This window comes from Erigeron canadensis, chromosome 5 (assembly GCF_010389155.1).
Source record: "Erigeron canadensis isolate Cc75 chromosome 5, C_canadensis_v1, whole genome shotgun sequence".
Taxonomy (NCBI): Eukaryota; Viridiplantae; Streptophyta; class Magnoliopsida; order Asterales; family Asteraceae; genus Erigeron; species Erigeron canadensis.
The window spans coordinates 22,244,349-22,261,251 of NC_057765.1; positions in this window are offsets into that span (position 1 = coordinate 22,244,349).

Below are 16,903 nucleotides of genomic sequence, written 5' to 3' on the forward strand. Positions count from 1 at the left end.
TAAGTAGTCAAACATTAAAAAGTTGCCATATATAAAATAGTGAATTTTGACTTTTAATTTAGATGGTTAAGATTTATTTCTTGATCTATTTCAATGGCTAAGATCATCCTACAACTATATTTTTTTCTCTTAGTTGTGGTAGCCATTAATATATATAATATAACTATATGTTCGACATAAATTGTATTGTATTACTTATCTATACTACTTATTAAAGAAAATACTCTCATGTTGAAAGTTACATAGGGGAAATGTCTAAAATGCCCTTCCATGTAATATTTTAATCTACTACCCTTATAATATTTTCACTTAGCACTCAAATATTTTCAGTTACACTACCCCTTAACATTAATGATTACGTTACACTATCAATCCTTTATCTTTTAAAATATCTCCATTAACCTTTTATATCAATAATCTACACCAATCGACGCCTCATCTGTCACCAACCATCGCACCTGCCACCACATCGTCGCCGCCACGATCACCGCCGCATTGCGCGAGTAATGTGCTATTAGATAGAGACGTTGTACTTACGTGCGTAATATATGGTGTTGACTAGATTAGTTGAAAGTTTTAAAGCCACATATAGAATTGCAAGGACGTCGATTGCATGTTTTAACTAACAATTGAGATGTTTTGATGTGCAATAAGAGAACTAATTATTAGATGTGTTCTCATATGTCTATGTCAAGTAAATTGTACACGAAACAAGTAGAGATTTTTTTACGATTGGATCCCCAATTATGTGACAAATGTTAGAGAGTTGGATATTCTACTATTTGAATGGTTTATTCCATGTTATTTAAGTATAGGGTTAAGTATCTGGAAGTATAAGTAACTTTTACATTTTTTCTATTGTGTGAATGTAACTTTCATTTGGTTCATTGTAAGCAACTAACCCGTTAAATTTGAACGATTAATGTAAAATTTTAAGGTTGACCAATCAAAAACTTTACGTGATAGCTCATATGGTGTGCCACGTATACAGTTTTACATTAATCGTTCAATTTGGCGGGTTGATTACATACAATGAACTAAATGAAAGTTACATTTACAATAGGAAAAATGTAAAAGTTACTTACATCCCCAGATACTAAACCCTTAAGTATATATGTGCAACAAATAAGTTAAAAAAAATGAAAATATTATGGGTTTCTCTAAGGGGGCTTTGATGTGTAGAATTCTCAGTAATTCGTTGGAATTGAAATTTGAATTCCATCATTTATCATGTTTGGTTGGCAAAAAGGAAGGAATTGAAATTGTAAACTTTCCATTAAATTCCTTAAATCATGGAATTCAAGATTCCATCACAAAATGAATGGAAAGTTCAACATTCCAATGGAATGTTTATAAGTTTACCAAAAAGTCCTTAAACAAATAAAAATATATTACTATTATTTATGTTATTACTATTACTATTATTATGATAATAATTATTATTATTAATGTAATTATAATTATAATTATTTTTATTTTATCATTATCATTAAATAGTATTTTTATATTATTGTTCAATTATATTTTTAAATTATATTATTATAATATATTTACAAATGATATTATTATATTATATATTTAAATTTTAATTACATCATTATTTATTATTCGTGTTGTTATTATTATTTATAATTTCTATTTGTTCATTTATTGTTAATTAAATTATATATTATATTATTTATTTATACATTATTGTATATTATTATTATTATCATCATTATTATATTTTATTGTTTTTATATCTATATTTATATTTTTATTATTTATATTTATTGTTTTTATTATTATTAAAATAATGTCAAGTAAAAATAATTTTATTATTAGTATTTATATTTTTATAATAAAATTATTAATATTTATTATTCATAATATTAATATTTCTATTATTATATTTATATTAGTCTTAATAATTATATTTATATTATTATATTTATTATTTTAATTATTAATATTAATATTTATATTATTAAATTTATTATTTATATTATTATATTTATTTTTTTATTTATTAATTTAATACTATGATTCTTTATGTTTATATATATAATTTTTATTATTTTAATTTGTATTCAATTATATTATTATTATTATTTTATTTTTATATTTATTTTTGTTTCATATAATAATTATTATCATTATTATAGTTATTAGTTTAGTATGTTTTATTAATTTAATATATCTAATTTTTATTATTTTAATATGTATCTAATTATATTATTATTATTATTATTATTATTATTTTATTATGATCATAATTGTTATTATTTATATATTATTAAGATATCATAAAAATTTAATAAAGGGTAATTTTGTCATTGGTTAAATTTCAAATCAAATTCTTTAGTTGAATTTCGTTGAATTCTGTCAACCAAACACATGACAAGTTTTAAAACTTTCCAATTTCAATTCCTTCAAATTCCAAACAGATTCCAATTTCTTCAAAAACATTTTGTGAACCAAACAACCCCTAAGGCTTATATTAACTTATCAAGGAAATAGTGGATGTGGGATTTTCTTACCTCTTGCTTTATGTCATGTGTATTGTGTAATGGGTTAAGATTCTTTAAAGTTGATCCAATTTTATGTGTAAAGTTTTATCAACTTTAACTATTGAATTAAATTTGGTGATCAAATTTAAACATCAAATTTTAATTTTAATAATTAGATTTAATACAATGGCGATCCTAGCTAATCCATTGTGTAATATATTAGTTTTTTCAACCTACTTACATCCGTCACAATCAAAATTCTTTAATGATGTATTTTTACGTTGTACTATTTGTATTTTGGTTTCTTAGCGCCTAGTTAGTTTTCTGTTTAATATAATTTTGCATTTAAAAAGGGAGTTTGTTATGAGTTTATCTTTTTACTTTATATAACCAGAAAGGATATTTTTTGTTTAGTTGGCAATTCTAAGAGAATGTTATGTAGGATTCTTCATTATGTGTCATTTTTCTATTAAATTCCTAATTTTAAATCATTTAAATTATTCCTAATCATTTATACTAATCATCATTAATTAATAATAAAAAAATTAAAAAGTAAAAATAAACGAATACATGATATCAAGTCGGCGTGGATATGTATGTGTTTGCTATTTTAAAGGCATTTGCCAAAAGTCACGTATATATTTACCTTCATTGTGGTTTTAGTTATTTCTTAAAAACTTAATCTATTCCACTCTTAGGTGATGTTATTAATTGTGTGATATGTTTCCAGATTATCATAAAATAAAAATCATAGTCCGTTTATTAAAGATAAATTATGCGCTACAATGCTAAATTTCTGTATAATGATCCATGTCATGAAGCATGTCATTAATTATATCTAGGGGTTGAGAATATAAGGTTATCGGGTATCAAGCTTAGGTGTGGAACACTCACATATTTTAATTCATAAAAATTATGAGGGCTCATTCATTTTTTCATTAAACAAGAAATAATAAAATATCTAAGTCTTATATTCTCTTTTCCCTTATATCTAAACTTTTGTCAATTGGCAAACTACACTTTAAATAATAGGATACATATATGAAAATTTTAATTTCTTCTGTTGTTATTTTTTTTTCTTTTTAATTCCATGTAACGCATGGGTTTAATCTAGTTGTAAATATACAACGATTTCTTTAGCACTTTGTATATTTTAAAAACAATGAAATTAGGTTTTACATTTTTGGAAAAATAAATAATTCCTTTAAGAACATATTTGTGTTTTTTGTGTTTTTTTTTGTTTTTAAGAACATTTGTTCCTATATAATTGTACATATTAGATAAATATAATATATTTATATTCAGTGATAGGGTGAGAATCAAAATAAAGGTGGAAACCGTAAGACTCACTAAAAAAGCCATCTTTAAATGCGGAGTCCTTAGAGCTATGGGCTACGTTCGTACCATATCCAACCATCACCCTATCTTGGATCGGCGATCATCAAATCAATATCATTCTTATATGCGTTCGTTGACAACCCCTTTATCTCGGATAAGGGAAACGGACATACCGTATGTATCTGTTTTCAACACATAACCCATATAATTTTTATTTCATAAAAATTAATTGTAAATTTTTTTTTTTTTTGGAATGAGTTTTTATTTAAAAGTTTAAAATCACACCAAAAAACAGGAAGATAAATAATGATTTTCACAATTCTCACCTCTATTTTGGTTCTCACATTAACACTACCTTTATATATATATATATATATATGTATGTATATAAATGAGAAGGAAATTAAAATGAGAACAAATGAGAACATTTAAAAACTACATTTTGATGCATTAAAAGTCCATAAAACTGACATAGTTCATAACTAATTATCATTATTTAAGTGTTTAACAATACATTGATCCGTCAAATTCAAAAAAATCTCGTTTTATATGTGTATATATATATATATATATAAAGGGTGAGGTTCATGTGAAAAATATTCATATATGAACATAGATAATTTTAAGTATAACTTGATAGTTCATATGTAAACGAATATATTTACATATGTCATTCACAAATAAACATCAAGTTATAATTTAGAAGTTGTCATGGTTTTTCCAATTCAAAAATTTCTAACATGAACTTTTTTTTTATATATCTATAATCCCTTATAAAGAGTATTAAGATTAAGAGATTAAACATATTTTTTTTCCTTCCCAATATACCTCTACTTAAACATAAAACTTTATGTACTCTCTTTTCCCTCATTTGCTCTAATCATTACACACTCTCATCGACCTTCTATCACCCTCCGTCGTCGCCCTCCTTCTCCACCACCTCCCTCAATCTCCACCGCCGCCTCCCTTTTATATTGTCCTCACCTTCTAGCCATTGCAATACGCGGATACTATGCTCGTATATATATATATATATGGTCCGGTAAAATAAAACAAGAATTAAAGTAAAACAAATAAAACAATAAATTTTCCTACATGAAAATTAACGAGCATCATTAAAAATCATCATGCATCAATATATATACTTGTGCTTTGTGAATTTTTGTGCATCAAATTTATCATGATCCAAAGATCAAGATCTTGTTCTATTTATTTTACTTTAATACTGGTTTGTACAATAACCCTATATATAGTTATTTTGAGAACTTACAAATAAAAAAGAATGCGAGAACAAATCTGGACCATTCATTTTTTTTTTTTATCATTTTCCCTCTCTACAATTAAATAATAAAATTTACCCAAATCATTCAAAATGTTTTATCTAACAAACCGTAAATCGTTAGACGAAACAAAAAAGCATGGGTAGTCTTAAAGTTTTGTCCTCTTTCATTAGAGATCCAATTCGATATACTTTTAACGACTTTTTAATTTTCGTTTTCTTTTTGGTACTTACACATAACTTACACATGTGTAGGTTGAATTTACACATGTGTAGGTTAAACAAAAATTATGATTTAGAACAGGCTTCGCCCTTAAGGATATTCATAAACCAAAGCTAGTTGGGGTGATAGGTCATAGTGGGTGATAGGTTATAGAGGGTGATAGGTCATAAAGGGTGATCGGTGATAGATGACCTATCTAACGGGCTTCGCTCTTAGCCGCTATGGCTCCGCCATGGACTGACGGGCTCCGCCCTTGGCCATCATGGCTCCGGCATCGATTGACGGGCTCTGTCCTTAACCTTCATTGTTGTGTACATATGTTCATTTACTAATTTACATGTGAAAACAAGAATCCTACACATGTGTAGGTACACAAGTACAAGAGGAAAAAAAATCAAAAATTATGAAGTCGTCAAAAGTATATCGAATTGGATCTCTAATGAAAGAGAACGATATTTTAAGACTACCCATGTTTTTTGTTTCGTCGAACGATTTACGGTTTGTGAGATAAAACATTTTGAATGATTTGGGTGAACTTTATTACTTAATTGAATAGATAGAAAGAAATAAAGAATGTGTGGTCTAGAATGGTTCTTGAGTTCTTTTTTATTTGTGGGTTCTTAAATAACCCTTCTTCTCTCTTTCTCTATATATATATAGGGAAAAGTTAAATTAGGGACTCCTTATTTTAGGGACTGTTAGGGACTCCTTCTCCGACCACCACCATCATCTCTGACCACCACCACCATGATCATCTCCGACCACCACCATGATCCTCTGACGACGGCGACCATCTCCGGCGAGACTTACACATGTGTAAGTAACTTACACATGTTTTAAGTACATTTTTTTTAGGTAGATCACCCATCACCGGTCATCCCCTATGACCTATCACCCTCTATGACCTATCACCCTCAATGACCTATAACCCCCACTAGCTTTGGTTTATGAATATTCTTAAGGGCGAAGCCCGCTCCGAATAATAATTTTTATTCAACTTACACATGTGTAAGTCTCGCCGGAGATGAATATGGCCGGAGATGTCGCCGGAGATGATCAGTGGTGATTAGATATGATGAAAATGGATGGTCTAGATCGAGTCCCTAACAATCCCTAAAATAAGGAGTCCCTGATCTAACCCACCCACCCATATATATATATATATATATATTAATAGACACTTGTTTTAATGACTTATCGACTTCACAAGCATGCATATTACTCACTCCGTCCTACTAAACTTGTCCACTTTTAAATTTTCAAAGTCAAACTTTACGAACTTTGACCATAGATATTTTTGTTTGTGTTATATAATATTTGACGAAAGTTGTATGATTTAATTGTGTTTTAGATTTGTATTTCATTGGTAAAGTTTGACTTTAATATTTTTAAAAGTGGATAAGTTTAATGAGACAAAAGAAGTATTTCATAAATAAAACTAGTATTATTATATGAGTGTTGTGGTGGAAGCTTAATTAAGTTATTTATAGATTTTTTGTGATTTTCAAAACACAATACTCTAAAAATCATGTTAAATAAGCCATTTCAAACACCACTAAATACTATTTACATCATAAATTATCTGGAGAAACCAACCACCACAGTGGGAAATTTAATTTTTATGAAAAATCATCAATGACAATGCATCGAACAATTACAGTTTTAGTAGCTTTATATTTGTTTGAAATCTAAAATCGAATTTCGGTTATTGTACTTGTTGAAAAAAAATAAAAGTTTTAAAAAAATTTAGGTTAAAAAACCAATTTACCTGTCAAACTGTATAAAAGTTATTCTAAAAGTTATTTTAAGTTTAGTAAACATGTTATATTGGTGATAACTTTTGTAATTAGGACCGTTTAGTAAAATGTTTGCATAGTTAAATAAGCAACCATTCGTTCGTTAATGGTCCAAAAGACACCATTTCCATCGTTCAATTCTTACTCATTCTTAATATATGCCATCAACTTTTCCCAACACATTTAAATGACACTTTAGAGGGTGTTGATCATAAAATGGCACTTTAGAATTATTTATTTGGATCATAAAATTCGGGTCTTAATGATGTTGCCTATGATCTTATCCACATGATGACTTTTTTCACTTTTTATCTTCTCTTTAAACATTACACATTGTTTGTAGTTTTTATTTCCACCGGATCAAATTCAAAAAATAACTACAGGGAAAAAACTATTAGATAGGTCGAAACATGTTACAAGTAGCAGAAAGAATATCTTTCCACACATACAATCTCCTAAACCAACTTTTCTTGTTATTATTTGTAAGTCCCAATATATAAGCGTAAGCAGATATATATAATTAACACGACTGGCAAGTACACACAAATTGGAAGAAGACCAGTTTGTGGTATGATCCAGATTATGGATATGAACAAATAATGAATGCAAGTAACTTAAAGAACAAGTGCCGAAACTATATAAATACTAGATATAATCAAGTATGGAGTATTGAGACACTTAGTATTTTTCAATGTATTTTCTTTATTGATATAAACAAAATACAAGGATTGTTACGGAACAAAGATAAACACGAAGTGTGTAAATATCTAAACAATCCCGAAATACAAGTGAACTAATAACTTGGAAATACTCGTAAGAATTACTTAGAGTATATCTCACAAGTTGCAATGCAAGAGTTTCTAACATTTTGCAAGTTGTGAGAAGTCTTGTATTTATAGGCCAAGATGTCTTTGATGACATGGCAAGGTCGTACTAATATGGTTGGGAGCATTTATGGATTTGTAGGACAAATCCATAACATGCTTGTTTAAGGTAAAGTGTGTAAGTTTCTTTGATGTGACTTAACACACTTTATTCCCAATCTTTTACTCAAACTAGCACTTTACAAGGTATAAAGTTATTAACCGGGTAAAGGCCGTTAAAGTACTTTTGACAAGACTTCTTCGTAATCAGTGTAAAAGTGTTGTAAGGACTTTTACACTGAGCTGCTTCAGTTTCATCTTCAGATAAAATCCTCCTTGAGCTCTGCTTCTGAGATGATTCTCTTCTTCAGTCTTCAGTCTTTGACTTCAGTCTGAACGTCTTCAGTGGTGTTGATTCTGAAACTGAAGTGAAGCTTTAGTGAGCTTTATTCTGAATGACTTCAGAATCCTGAGCAAGCTTCCTTCACTGAACTTCAACTATTTTGAACAAATCATACTTGGTCGATTTTCGACCCAACAAATTCCCCCTATTTGTTCTAAAATAGTGGATGCATTTTAGACTTCTATCTATACAAGTTTGTAAGTCTAAAAATGCAAGTTTTAGTTTAAGTTGTAAAATATTTCTAAGGTCATCTTATAGATCATTGATGCCTTAAGAAATTTTCTTGTGATTTTTCTAACTTAAACCTACTTCCTATCAATTGTTGTAACTTGCAACATATATATAAGATACTGAGGTGAGTTTGTTACAAGCACACACGAAAAAGAAAATATTTACAAGTACAAATATTTACATAAAAAGTAAACTACTTCTTTGCTGGCCTTGAACCTGAGGGAGCATCAGTAGCTTTCCTTTTTGTTGGCGAACTGACCTTGCCAAATAACCTTTCTTCCATCTCCACCTTGGCCTTCATCTTTTTTTAAATTCTTGACATCCAAGCGCCAATCAGGTGAGACTTAGGCTTCCCCTTCAGAGCATGTATCATTTCTCTATGCTCAGAGATCCCAAACTCATGTACAGAAACTTGCTTGTATTCGTCTTCTGCCCTTCCTTCTCTCCTTACAATCAAATCAAACAACCTCAGACCATCTTCTTTAACAACTTCAACATCCAGAATCTTTGCAGAATTAGACCTGTGTTTCATGTAATAATCATATTGATCTTTCTCATGTTTATTCTAAATCTGAACAGCGTTTTCAGAAATTGGTATGAAGGTGGAAAGGTCTGAATCACGAGCATGTTTCCTTGATGATCTTGGGCCAGTAAGCTTGACTTTTGGGGGTGGCTTGTTCAGTTGCTTCTCAACGTTCTGAACCTCAGCCAGAATTTCTTTCTTTTTAATCTCCATCTCACTCATTCGATTTTTGACCAAGTCTTCAATAGACATCTTGAATGTGAGACTCTCTAGCTTATGTTCCAAAGGTGAGTAATTCTTACCACATTCATACTCCCCAATCTCTTGCAAGGCCTTCTACTCTCTTGAATCATTCTTTATCTTCAGATACCTTTCAAGTGGAAGACCAAGAGCTGCAGCATTAACAAGATCTAGGGTCCCCATCTTCAGATGTTGTTCCCTTTCTTGTCTTCGATTTTCCCTCCACATAACAAATTGTTTAGAGACTTGTTTCTACAAAGCCTCCAACTTTTTGTTGTCTGCATCAAGGTTATGCAGAGGGTAGCCTTGTTCATCAACCACAAGTCTAGAATTCTTGGACTTGGGTTCTTCAACCATCTGGGCCTTGCCCTTATCCTTTTTTCCTGCTTCCTTATCTTTCTTCTCAGATTGTTGTTCCCCCTAAGCATGTGCAGATGTAATTGCTTCAGTCTCAGCACTCTTCTTTGTCTTTTCAATCATTTCCTGAGTGCTAGACAGTAGACCAATTCCCCCTTTGGGGACCTCTGCAGGCATTTTGGAATAAGCATCAATAGTGGCCTTCATGGCCTTCAGAGGTTCCCAACTCTGCTGTTCTAGGCAATCAGAAATGCCTTTGCTCATTGTTGTAAAGTGTGCCCTTAACCTAAAATTGGAGTTAAGGAGCAACTTCGCGTGTTCTTGCACATCCTTGAGCATTTTTCTATCTTCTTCAGAGAACGAAGCAGATGGAGGTGGGGTAACAACTGGTTCTTTTTTGAGAAAGGTCAAAATTTCATCCAACTGTTTTGACCAGTTCTGAACATTTTGATCAAGGCTTGACATAGAATTTTTGACTTCAGTAACAGCTTTGTCAACCTTATCATTTATATCTTTTGTGAGTTCAGAGACCATCAATCTGACCTGCTCTGCAACCTTTTCTGTCACTGAAACTGAAATCTGAGAGATTAATTCCTGAGAGATTGCAGACTTCAGTTTCTCAGCCACATTTTCACCAACAGAAACACCAAGTGCTATATCATCCAAACTTGGTTTCTTTCCCAACTCAGACACCTCCTTCTCAACTTCCAAGATATCTTTTTTTATCATTTGGACTGAGGATGTCAGATTTGTAACAACTGCATTTTGAACATCCATCTTGGTCAGTTTGAAGGCTTCACCAATAGCCACACTTATCTTGTTACAAGAAGAAACCAACTCATTGAGCTTCCCAGCCACCAATCCTTCGTTCCCAGCAACTTTAGTAAACTCGGTGCCCATAAAGACTTGGACACCCTTCAGATCAGCCAAGGACTTAGTGTTGGCAGTTAGAGATTTAGTTAAGCTCTCAACCTGAAAGAGTAGGTTTTGAACTTCGGCATTGGATTTCTCTAACTGTGCTTCAATACTCAGTGGAAGAGGAGGTTGAATAGAAGCAGAAGCCACAAAGGGAAGAGTTTGAAGATTTGCCAGAGTCTTCTCTAAAATAGTATCTGAAGGACCCTCAGATTCGGTCTCAGAGTCCAACTCTTTTTCATGCTCTTCTGGCAGATCATAGCTTCGTCTTGGTGGAATATCATGAATTTGTGAATGAAGGTGTTGGAGTTGTGGTGAAAATCTTGGAGAAGTGACATATGCTGGAGTTATATGTGGAGGAAAGTAAGGATGTTGGCGTGAAATTGGAGGTGGTTGATATGGAGGATCAAGTTCAATAATATTTTGTGGATTTGGGGGAGGGGGCATTGGGGCGTTCAAGAGGTTGAAGGGTGGCTCAGAATCCGAGTGATTCTCCTCCAATAAGTCCTCATCAAACTCAAAATCAGCAAGAGAATCAAGATTCTCCTGAGTTGGCTCATCTTCTTCCCAGATATTAGCCGGGGCTGCTATCTGATCAGACATGCCCTGGTCCAGATGACTGGCATCTGAACCAGCACCTGGTTCAACATCTGCAGCAGCAGTTGCATCGTCACCAGTCAGAATAACCTCCGCCGAAGCATCTTGGCCTGCAACAGTCGATACCGGAGTTGCCTCAGTAATTCTTGTGTTGTCTCCAAGAATCTCTTCATTGGCCGTAGAGGTTGAAACTTCAGTTTCCCTGGGTATCACCTGAGAAACATCAAGAGTTTGTGCACAGATAGAGTGTAAGATTTGTGAAGTTTTAGGGGGTGCACGTGCAAACTCAATTTCTAATGTGTGTTGGGCTGACACACTTATATTTTCTTCACCATCTCCTCCTAAAGAAGTTTTGGAGATGGTTGCTTGTGGGTTTCCCTTTTGATTTTCTTCTGGATCTTTTTGGGAAGATCCAGAGGGCTGAGCTTGGGTACTAATATCCTTGGGCTGTGAGGATGGCTTAAATTTACGCAATTTTAAAACGCCCTTTGGTGATCCTGAGGGATCTTTTGGGAGATCCTCAGGTTGGTCAGTGGAAGAAGTAGGTGGCGGGGTGGAAGAAATTGATTTGGATTTAAATAAGTTCAACATTTTGCCACTAGATGCACTGGTGGGTCTCACATTCTTTTGTGACCCGCCCAGTGATCTTTCTGAGCCAGCCGGTCGTGCTGTTTTAGTTTTATTTGTACCAATTACCTGAAGCATCGCAAGAGATAGCTTAGGTTCCTCGTCAAATGTGGAGAGTCTGGAGAGATCCTTGTAGAATTCAGTTGCAGAGCTCTCCTGAGGATCAGCAGCATATGCGTCTCCCAGAATATGATAAAACAGATACTTAGGAACCTTGAGAACGAAATATGCACACTTCTTTTCCCTTTCAACTTAGACACCAATTGGGACAACATCTCAGCATAATCTACATTCATTCCATGCCACAAATAGTATCCTATCTCAACTTGGATCAATGAGATTTGATCCAAACCACCATGGTTCCCACCAAGGCACTCAACAATTTGAGTCCAGAAGTACCTCCAACAGTTTTTAAAGCCAGACAGAAAGATGTGTCCTGAGGTCTTCAAATTTCCATCACCATCAAGCATTTGATCATGGCCCATATCCAACAAAACTTCCCTGAAGTTTGTTCCTTTCTTTTTCTTCATATATGCAGAGGATGGAGGCAAGTAGTTCAGATGTAGAGCCTCTCTGAACCCATCCAAGATGATACTGCACCTCTTAGTTCCATTCTTCAGAGTGAAGGAAATAGATTTTTCATCTTTACTAATCTCCGCAGTATACCAGAATTCTAGCAGATATCTATGATATAGATATTGGGGATCTGCTGTCAAGGCATAATGTAAAGGGCATGATTCAATAAATCTGTTTATTCTGCCCATGAGAGTTTTGGATTTGACATTAAGGGCCGCCTTGAAATTATTCATATTGAACCTGATGGTTTTAGGTTCAAAGTTTTCCGGCCACGATGAACTTACCTTCACCGTCGGTTTAGAAGGGGAGAATTCAAATGCTATAAGAGATTTGGGTTCCTTTGGTTGTTTAGCCATTTGAATATTGTGAAAGAGAATGAAAGTGAAGTGGATTTAAGTGACTTTAGGGTTTGGAAAGTTAGATAATTGAATGAAGGAATTTGAGAGGATTTGTAGAGAGAGAATGATGATTGGAGAGTAAATGTGAAGTAAATGAAGGAATGAAATGAAAAAGTGGTATTTATATATATTGTGGAAATTCAAAAGTAAATCCAAAAAGAATATAAATAAAAAATATTTTGAATCTCAAAACCAATGATAATATATTTAATTTGAAATCAATTTTGATCGGTTTTGGAATCTGAAAATAATTTTTGAGTATAAGTCTGCATTAAATGCAATGACGGTTTAATACCCATTTTTCAAACATTTGTCAAGGAAAAAGTGATCAATACTTTACTTTTACGGCGCCACTTGGGTGCCACATCAGCAAAAAGAGCATCTTTGAACAGTAACAAACATGAGGACACATATCAACCAAGTATCTAAGAGACATAACAAGTGACTGTTAGACTTCAGGTTTAACTCAATCAATCCTGAACGTGGTCAGTTAGTGCAATCTGAATCATCTCATTTTAAACAATATTCTGAAGTCCTTCAGACAACTGAGACATTTCAGTTCAAAATATTTTTCTGAGAGAAAAGTTTCTTTTTAGAGAAAAATTCTTTTAAGTACAAAAATATTTTTGACACTTCCCCCTGAACGAATGCTATACAGGATTGAGCATTCCTAACTCACTGATGAGATGTCTAAAGGTTTTAACATCCAAAGGTTTTGTAAAAACATTAGCAAGTTGTTTGTCAGTGGGAATAAAATGTAACTCAATATCACCTTTAATAATATGATCTCGAATGAAATGATACCTGAGATCAATGTGCTAAGTCTTAGAGTGCATGACAGGATTGTGAGAGATTGATATGGCACTTGTGTTATCACAAAAGATTGGAGTCTTTGTATAAGTAACACCATAATCAGTTAGTTGGTTTTTCATCCACAAAATCTGAGTACAACAACTGGCTGCAGAAATGTATTCAGCCTCTGCAGTGGATAATGATACTGTAGTTTGTTTCCTGCTTGTCCAACTAACCAATTTGCCACCAAGGAAATGACAACCACCTGTATTACTTTTCCTATTTATCTTACAACCTGCATGATCAGAATCTAAATAGCCCATTAGATCTAGACTTGAGCCTTTGGGATACCAAAGACCAAGTCTGGGGATACCTTTCAGGTATCAAAAAAATCCTATTCAAAGCTTTGAGGTGTGAATCTCTGGGATCAGACTGAAATCTTGCACAAAGACATGTTGCAAACATTATATCTGGTCTACTTGCAGTTAAGTACATGAGGGATCCCATCATACCACGATAAAGTGTGGGATCCACTTGTTTTCCATATGGATCTGACTCAATTGAAAGTGGTGCAGAAATGGGAGTATCTTTGGATGAAACTGAATCAAATTTATATTTCTTTAAAAGATCTCTGACATACTTTTCTTGATTTATAAAAATACCATCTCTGGTTTGTTTTACTTGAAGACCCAGAAAGTATGTCAGTTCACCTATCATACTCATTTCATACTCAGATGACATAATTTTAGAAAACTTATATCACATTTTATCATTTGTAGATCCAAACACAATATCATCAACATAAATTTGTACAATCAAGATATTACCTTTATCATGTAAAATGGACAAAGTGTTATCTATTGTACCTTCAATAAAACCATTTTTCAGAAGATGTTTAGTAAGAGTATCATACCAGGCTCGTGGTGCTTGTCTCAGACCATATAAAGCTTTGTTCAGTCTGTACACCCAGTGAGGTTTTTCTTCATTGATGAACCCTGGTGGTTGATACACATATATTGTTTCTTCTAATTCACCATTCAGAAATGCACTTTTGACATCCATTTGATAGACCTTGAATTCCTGATGTGCAGGAAAAGCTAAGAAAATTCTAATAGCTTCAAGTCTAGCAATTGGTGCAAATGTCTCATCAAAATCAACTCCTTCTTCTTGTGAGTAACCCTTGGCAACAAGTCTTGCCTTGTTTCGAATTATATGACCATTTTCATCCATTTTATTTCTAAAGACCCATCTCGTCCCAATTGGTTCTTTCTTCAGATTACTAGGACATGGAACAAGCTCCCAAACATTGTTCCTTTCAAACTGGTTTAGCTCATCTTGCAGAGCTTCAACCCAGCTTGGGTCTGCCATAGCCTCGTCAATCTTCTTCGGTTTAATCAGTGATAAGAAGCTGACATTTAAGAATTGATCGCTAGTGGCTCTTTTGGTTTGAACCCCTCTAGTGGAATCACCAATAATTTGATTAATTGGATGAGCTTTGGTCTACCTAGGTTATTGACCAGGATGCACAATTATATTAGTGCAAGAATTCCTCTAAGCAACTTCAGGAGGATCTTCAGAAAAGACGATCTCAGTCTCACTGTCTTCATCATCCTGCAGTTCATGGCTTGCATCATGAAATTCATCAGACTGCGGCATCTCAGTGGAATATGATATTTGTGGAGGAGTGACACGTACATCTGCTTCAATAGTCATTTCAGAGGGTAGTTTGAAACTGACTGAAGGATAGAATGGGATGTCACTAGGTGCAGTTATTACTGGTTTTGAACGAAGTTGTTCAGAAACTGGTCTTGGTGTCTGATTTGATTCAGGAATAGGATCAGATTCACCAAAACTGATTGGACTTTCCGAGGGTGGTTCAGAGATTGGTTTCTTGAAAAATGCAGAATTTGGATCATCAAAGGTAACATGAATTGATTCATCAACCTTGTCAAGTCTTTTGTTATAGACTCTAAAGGCTTTGCGAATTGATGAATATCCTAAGAAGTAGCCTTCATCAGCTTTTGCATCAAATTTTACAAGCTGACTGGCGTTGTTCAGAATATATACTGGACATCCAAATACATGGAAATATCCAATATTTGGCTTTCTTTTTCTGAGAACTTCATAGGCAGTCTTCTTGTGCCTTTTAACATACATAGATCGGTTCTGAGTGTAACAAGCAGTTGATACAGCTTCAGCCCAAAAACATTTTGGAAGACTAGATTCATTAAGCATACTTCTAGCAACTTCAATTAGCGTTCTATTCTTTCTTTCTACAACACCATTTTGCTCTGGTGTGTGTGCTGAGGAGAAGTTCTGAATAATGCCAGTTTCAGTGCAGAAGGATTTCAGAGTTGAGTTTCTGAATTCAGTGCCATTATCACTTCTGAGCTGACAAACTTTTCGCTGATACCTGAGTTCAATTTGTTTGATGAGAGAAATGATTTCAGTAGCAGCTTCACTATTTGATATGAGGAAAATCACCCAACAATATCTTGTATATTCATCAACAATAACAAGGGTATATTTCTTTCCTCCTCTTGTCTGAACATTCACAGGACCAAAAAGATCCATATGCAACATATGAAGTGGTTCAGTTATACTGAAACTTTGTTTTGTCTTGAATGTAGCTCTTTTCTGCTTTCCCATTTCACAACCAGGACATGGCTTGTCTTTATTGAAAGACAAAGGAGGAATACCATCAGCAAGTTGTTTTATAGACAACTTATTAATATTTTTGAAGTTCAAATGGGATAGCCTTTTGTGCCATAACCAGTTGGTATCTTCATCAGCCTTTGTGTAGAAACATTGTTCTGAAGGTGAACTTTCCATGTCAATAACATAGATATTTCCCTTTCTTGGTGCAACTAACACTACCTTCCAATCCCTGTTGAATATGGTGCATTGAGAAACATCAAATAAAACCTTGAAGCCATCATCACAAAGCTGACTGACACTAATCAGGTTATATTTCAAACCATTCACATATGCAGCTCTAGTGAATCTGACTTGTCCATTATTCAAAACACCATATCCCTCAGTTTGTCCATTTCCATCATTCCCAAATGTTATCGAGGGCCCCTCTTGCACCCTATACTCCTCTAGTAGGGTTTTGTTACCAGTCATGGTCCTGTCAGCAGCGCTGTCAAGGTACCATATATACTTTTTGCGGTCTCCCTACACATAAACAGAGATTAGTTCGACTTGGGAACCCATCTTTTGATGGGTTCACTTGACTCTCCCTTAGCAGTTTCAG